The following is a 7,386-nucleotide window of genomic DNA, read 5'->3' as shown; positions in this document are numbered from 1 at the left end:
ATGTTTCTCCTTACAAATATTTTTGAGGTGATAAGGGACTTTACTTTTGGAGGAGAGGAAGCCCTATTTGAATTACTGAGATTTAGTTTTAAGCAAACTTCTCCAAATTAAATGCTAAATTTATAGCTCAGAAGGTTGGGAACTGGGCAGTAAATCAAATAATTACCTAATTAATTATTTGTTCATATAGCTAACTATGGCTTTTTGAATAAACCATATTTGATAGCATTCACATTACACACTAAAACATAAACCATGTCTGTGCTATGGTTACACCATATACCAAATGACAGAAAAAAACCTGATTATGGTTTAGTGTATTATGCAAACTTAAAAATTGATAGGATTGTTTGTTAGGCTGCAATCTTATTTGGAAATAAATCAAAATGACCGAAGAAGAGCTTCCAAGTAAATATGTATCTGGCTGCACTATTTGTCAACTTCAGTTAAAATCAGACACCTACTTTATAAACCCAGTGGACCAATATGATTTGATTATTATCCCGGATTATGACTAGAAGGCTGCAGTCCAAGCTTATACAAATTCATGGAAACATATGGGGCGACTTTGCCCCAGTCATTGACACAGCTCTATGCCCAAACGTGGTTGGCCTGTTTGAGGTCTTGCATGTTGTAGCAATTCAGCCATTGTCCCTAAACCACGGTTCATATTTCAGTATATTGTATGAACACATCAAGTTTCAGTGCCATGGGGAACCCAACCATAATTCAACCCAGTATATTTGTGTGTGTGTGTGTGTGTGTGTGTGTGTGTGTGTGTGTAATGTATAGTCTGCATCACCTTGCATGACTCTAAATAGTGTATTATGTTCACCTTCTTAATCTATTGAAGGAGAGTGGAACAATTATCCATTGAATCAGTGCATGTTGATTATGGAAAAAATAGGAGAAAAACCAGCAGTTGTTCACTATTGTCAGTATGCGTGTATCTCAGCAGTTAAAGACTGGATAAAACTTTGAAATAGCAAAAAGAGATGTATAAATTTTCCTAGGTGAGCAGCTATGACTCAATAGACTTTATTTCCCCTCCCCCCCTATGTTTTTTTCCTACATTGCTAATGCCCTTTTCCATCAAGATGCTATTTCATAAAATGTTAAGTATAAGAAGGCTATCTCCAATGGACCATTGACCAGAACAAATTATTTTGTTTGAAGAATTCCAAACTATTGTCTGAGGTTATAAACCTGCTTTCTCCTTTGCTGCCCTCTAAATGTGCTGTTGGGACAATGACTCCCATTATCTCCAGTGAATAGGAGTTATACAGACTGGCAAGAATGGGAGTTGTAAATCCAACATATCTGGAGGGTACAAATGAGAGAATCCTGAATGTACTAGAGAACCATAACAGGGAGCTTGAGGAAAAAGACATCCTAACTCATCATTTTGTTTGCTTAATTCTTGCAACAAAGACAGGACTCCCACAAAATGTCTGAATTCAGTTTTCCAAATGCAAAAACTTAAATTCATTCCCTGAATAAAATTTGGATATTGCAAAGCATACAATGATCTCTCTCGACCATTTCAGAATTGCTACTGCTGTTCCAACTTTTGGAGAAAGGTCATTCCAACATATTGCCTTGAGATTTCTTGAAGTATTACTCTTTGTCCAAAGCATTAAAAAGGGAGTAAATAAATAGTGTGTATTTCACATTGGGATTTGAACAAAGGAAAAGGAAAGAAGCCACAAGAAAAGCAATTGTCCTGACTTATGACAATACTCACTGACTAGTCATTAAAACACGTATTTTACTCATTTAGAAAGATTAACATTCAGTATAACACTTAATTACTCATACATAAAGATCCACATTTAGTCTGAGCAAAATAATAATACAAAAATAAATTCAGAGAAATCAAGCACTCCTAAGCGGGTCTCAAACATGTACTGTGTCTGATCTGCCTTCATTTGACTATGCTTCTTTTTGTTCTTGGGTCCATATAGTCCCTTAAAGCATTTGCTACAATAATAAGTCAACATCTTGGATCAAAGCACATGTGGCTCAAGTGGGAATATCTGTCCTACTAATTGTTGCAGTTGTTAATTTCTCTTTATTAATATAAAAACTTGAAAAGTTTTTTCCTTCAACTTCTGGATGATATCTATAGCCTAGGTTCATCCATGATGCTAAGCTTTTCCATGTGGTTTAGCATGCTATTGAACCCCATCCGTAAGCCATTTCCAAATCAAAGTTCCAGCATTTTACAGCATAAATTAGTTATTGTTGTAGAGACATATTTGTATGAAGGCAGGCTTTTTATCATTAGAGTGATAAGTGGATGACACAATAAGATGTTATACGTCCACTAAGGCTAGTGTCAGTAATGAAATGTTGTTTACAATTGGTTTCTACTGTTTCTGGTTTCTGATCTGCACAGTTGAAGAAAACCAGTGTGTCGCTCTGAATCTGGAGGCCACTGTCTGTCTCCAGATGGAATAGCAGAGGAATTCACTAAAAAGGAACTTTCTTTTCCAGAATATACCCCATTTAAAAGCTTCATTAGATATGATGGATGTTATGCAATTTGGCAATACATTCCCATTAAATCTGATAATTTTAAGAGCAAGTTTGTATATGAGAATTGGGAATCATAATCTCTAGTACCTCATGAGATGGCTAAACAAGATAAAATCATTTTCAAAATCAGGCAGAAATAAAAGAGGTATAGGAAATAAAACTAAAAATTATTACTATAATAATGATTGATTAATATTATACCTAAAAGTTCTTGAGTATTCTCTGTTAAACCCCGTTTTCTAGCAGAGTGTCCTTTAAAGGTACGTAAAAGACTTTTCTGAAATAATTTTAACTTTTTTAAAAAATAATTGGTTATTGACAAATATTATCACACATTTTAAAAAAGGGGGAAAAACTTTAGTTTCACAGTTTAAAGATAAATTTCCCATCATGGTAGAAGGCAAAGAAGGTGGAATAATATACTGGTCAAAAAAATAAAGGGAACACAAACGTATAGGATCCTATACGTTTGTGTTCCCTTTATTTTTTTGAGCAGTATATAATGCAATTCATGACAAGGAGAATAACAATCCATCAAGAGACCTCTAGTGGCAGGTTGCAGAATCACTCAATAGTATGGGTGAGTGTGTGTGTGTGTGCGTGCGCACACACACACACACACACACACACACACACACACACAAAGAGATCCCAACCTCAAATTTAATTCCTCAATGTTTTAGTTTTTTAGAAGAAGTCAGATACTACAGGGAATCTCAGATGTCCTAGTCCTAGGAAATTGGAGAATTCTGCAACAGTTCACATGCAGTAAGATAGAAAGTGAAATAATTATTTTATAGGATCTACTATTAACTATTTCTGTTTTTATAGAATCCTTAACCAGCATATTCTATTTTACTTCAGTTTAGTGATTCTGAGGTGCAAATGTTTACGTTTTCCCCACTGCCAAAAATTCTTTAAATGCATTACAATCATAAATTTGCCCCAAAGTAACTTACATCCAGGTGCCAATGAATCTCGCACCCTTTTTTAGCTCATTGCATAGTGGAATAGGGTATGATTGTACTTGCCCAAGCTGCAGCGTAAAGGTGAAAAAAAAAAAGACATTATGTTTGTGCTGAGGATCAAGTAGCTGATATTAGAGGAAATAAATCGTTCCTACTCCGTTTGTAAAAATTCCCATGTACTCCCAGCCCTGAGTAAACTATTCTTAATTTACTCAGATGTTCTAAAAGCTACACATAAAGACTGTCTAAACATTTTTTCCAAGTTTTATTATGCTTTTTGTACACAGACAATATAAATGGGTGAAAAAACAAAACATTTTCCTGGTTACTTGTAATTTGAAGAAACAATTATTTATCTACACAAACATAACAAATGTGTAGGGAGGTTTCTTTTTTAAAAAAAAAGGGGGGGGGAGAAAAAATCATGTCCATCAATTACAGAAGGACATACAAAATATATACAGGATGAAAGTCCTGAATTTCTATTTGGGAAGGTTTGTTTGCCGATTGCAAGTTAGTCTTAATCATTTTGCCTGATGTCTATTTCACAGTTCATTTCTCGCCCCCACCCACCCACCATATTTAAACATGGGTTGATCAATTATATGTTTCCTACACAAAATTTTGAAGACTCACTACTCTACATCAACAAGGGGAAAGACTAAAACTCTTGATTGAACGAGAAAATGAAAAGAAAAAGAAAATGTCAGAGAGGGGAGGGAAATTAAACCTCTTCAAACTGGTGCTGTCTAGTCTATTCCCCAAAGAAGGCTCTTTCAGAGATACTTCCTTATGCATTGAACAAAAACGAAACGAAACAAAAATTCAAACTAAATGCAATTTTTTTTTCTTTTTTTAAAAAATATACAACTCACAAAGTCATTTTTCACCGGACTACACTACGGGCACCAACAGGTCAAGCTTAGCATTGGTTGTACAGTAGTTTGTTCATTACAAAGATTTACAGTCGGTCTTTTAACTGAAGTGGGGAGGGGAGAGAAAAATATTGGAACAAGAGAAGAGCACCTGCACGCCAACCAGGGATGGGCTAAGGATTCAGTGTGGGGACAGAAAAGGACATAAAGAGAAAAGATCATTCGATTGGTAATGTGAAATGCTTGTTGGAACTGAAGTGGGCTTTCAAGGAGCTGTTCCCCTCTCTCTGGCCACCTGTCTCTAATAGAGTGTTAAACTGCGCTGCTTACTTGACGAAAGAGTCGATGGCCCTGTGGGCAAATCCCCTTCCCATACACCCACTTGCACACCTGGTTGAGCACAAGCTACAATCTAATTGAAATAGCGCCTCCATGACCCAGCGTTAAGATTCACCTGAGTTAACTCTGCAAGATCCCATCCCATCTGGAATGACCATACTGGAGTTTGAGTCACAACTCTCCAGTCCTGTAAATTAAATTACTGTTTTAGTTTAAGTCAAATAACAGTGCAAACACAGGTAGGTTTACTTGGAAGGAAGTGCCTTTTTGATCAGAGTTGGAATAATTCTTTAGTATGATGGCAATCTAACATAGCCTGCTAGGGCTATGAGTAGGTTCATACAACATGCCAAGCCAGCACGGCACAGACTTACTTGTAGCTCAGTGTGTTGAATGAACACAACCCTTTGCAATACTTCATAGGTAAATTGTAATTGAAACCAAGCTTAATACAGAGTGTTATGCGAACCAATAGAGTTTTTAGCCCAGGTTTTCACCATAACAAGAGACATAACGTTTGCTTTTGAACTTTTAAAAGTGCTTCATTTAGAATCCATATTTCCCCATCTCTTTGTTGTGTCCCCACCCATTTCAGTAAAGTTTAGTCGCAGGCCCAAGTACCTGGAGAGATCACCTGCTTCTCCCTAGTATTCCTATGATTACGCTTGTTAGTAAGAGTAAATTAAGGGAAAAGTCCACTAGAGTCCTGCTGAACCCAGCGGGGGGCTCCTCTATCTATAGACGCTGAGCTATTAAACGGGTTTACTTTCATTGGAAATAAGTTCTGATCAGGCAGGAAATGCTGCATCCAGAAAAGGGAACTGAAGCATTATACTCCTTGCGGGAAGCGAAATCCTACTGAGAGAAGTAGGAGTAATTTCCGCCATTACACAGCGCTTTGCGAGGGGCAGCGACGCTACGATCGCACAAACTCGGATGAGACTTCCTTCCAAGGAAACGCGAGTGGAACCAGCTTCGAAGAAGCAGCTCACGCCTTTTCCTGACTGGCGATTTCTAATGTCATCGCTGTTGTCATTTATCAGGAGGAAAGGAAAGCTGGCTTCGCATCGCCACAGCAATGGTGAGGTGACACTGTCAAACAACAGTCAGGAAACGGCGTAAGATCTCCTTTCCAGAAGTTATCTGAGATAAATTTAATGGAATTTGCTGCTGAATAAGTGCCTATAGAATTATATGGAGTTTAAAGCCCGTAGTAGAAATTCGGCACACTCCTATGAATGCCTCTTGATCCTAATCCGAGTAAACATATTTAAGGCTGAGTTTTGAACTTGACTGAGTCACTTCCCAATCGAAGCACCTGCTCTACATGTGAAATAATGCCAGTTTGTTTTAATTATGGTTTGCCAAATAAACAACAATTGGCTGGGTGTCTAGGAGACGCACACGCCAAGCAAATGCTATTGTAGCTTTAGTGCAATGTGTGAACAAAACTACTGCATTTCTTCCTCAAAGTACTTTAGATAAGGTCAAGTTTCACACATATGCCCAATCAAGACACCGAAGCAAAAAGGCGCTTTTTACTTGAAAGGAAACTTCACTAAAAATGCAAGGCAACTAACACGAAGTATTTTAAATTCCTATTCCAATACCAGAATATTGCCTTCTAAAATCAACATAAATACTATCCTATGGGATCCAAGCTTGAAATTTAGTGTTGATTAAATCAGAAATGATTTCGGTGAGAAGTACAGTAAGGTCTGGCATGCATTTAAGTAGAATTAAGTGTAATTATTTTGATGTTAACTGTTAAACAAAATTGTCCGAATGGATCCAAATATATATCAGCCTAGCTTTGTTGAAATTGTTATGTTTAATTTTTTTAATCAAGTTTTAGTCTCTTTGGACAATGGTATAAAAATACTAATTGACACACTTCCTAACCACACACCCGACTTTATCCTAATATTAATATGCAAGTGTGTAGATTAAGATTAATATGAAAGAAGGGAAAGGAGTTTTAGATATTTTAGGTTTTGCTTAGGGCAGCCAACCCTCCTATAGGACCCCTGTTCGTTATTTGCGAATTGTACATATATATTTCCACTATAGTCAGCCCGGAACAAGGAAGGGGAAAAGGAAAGGAGGAATTTCCCTTCGAGTTTCAAGCATATGATGCAAGGGTGGTTAGTTTGACTATTGAACCTTAAATCAAGTTTACTCGGAATTACGACCCATTAAATCGAAACATGGTAACAAATGGACACGGAATTGGAGATGTGGAGAAGAGGGGTCTAGAAGAATCCCAAATTTACCGAGAAACCCTTTAAAGGCACGCAAATACCCCTTCATCTTGCCCACCTTTTTAATATGGCAGAATAAAAAGCATCTGCTATCCACCTTCCTGATCAGAGAATGTGCAGAAGAGCTGCGAGCTTTTGGCTATTATCTGGTGGTAAAAGCGATTAAACATCGCGGGCCTAATTTCAAATAAATGCGTGCATATGACTGAGCTGCAATTCGCTGGGTGGAATTTACTCCCCTGTGTCATCGGGTTAAGTTTAGGATATCTTTAAAAAGATTTGATTGCGCGTGTCGCCCGCCAGCCAAAGTTTAAGAGGGGACCCCTTTACCACACCGAACATGGTGGTGGGCACAGGTATAATTTAAAGGTTTTCTTAGGATTTTGGAATAATCTACCCATTCGA

The sequence above is a fragment of the Crotalus tigris genome, unplaced genomic scaffold (genome assembly GCF_016545835.1).
Source record: "Crotalus tigris isolate CLP2741 ecotype Arizona unplaced genomic scaffold, ASM1654583v1 scf7180000024457.371407, whole genome shotgun sequence".
NCBI classification, from domain to species: Eukaryota; Metazoa; Chordata; class Lepidosauria; order Squamata; family Viperidae; genus Crotalus; species Crotalus tigris.
Note: the sequence above shows the minus strand (reverse complement) of the source record.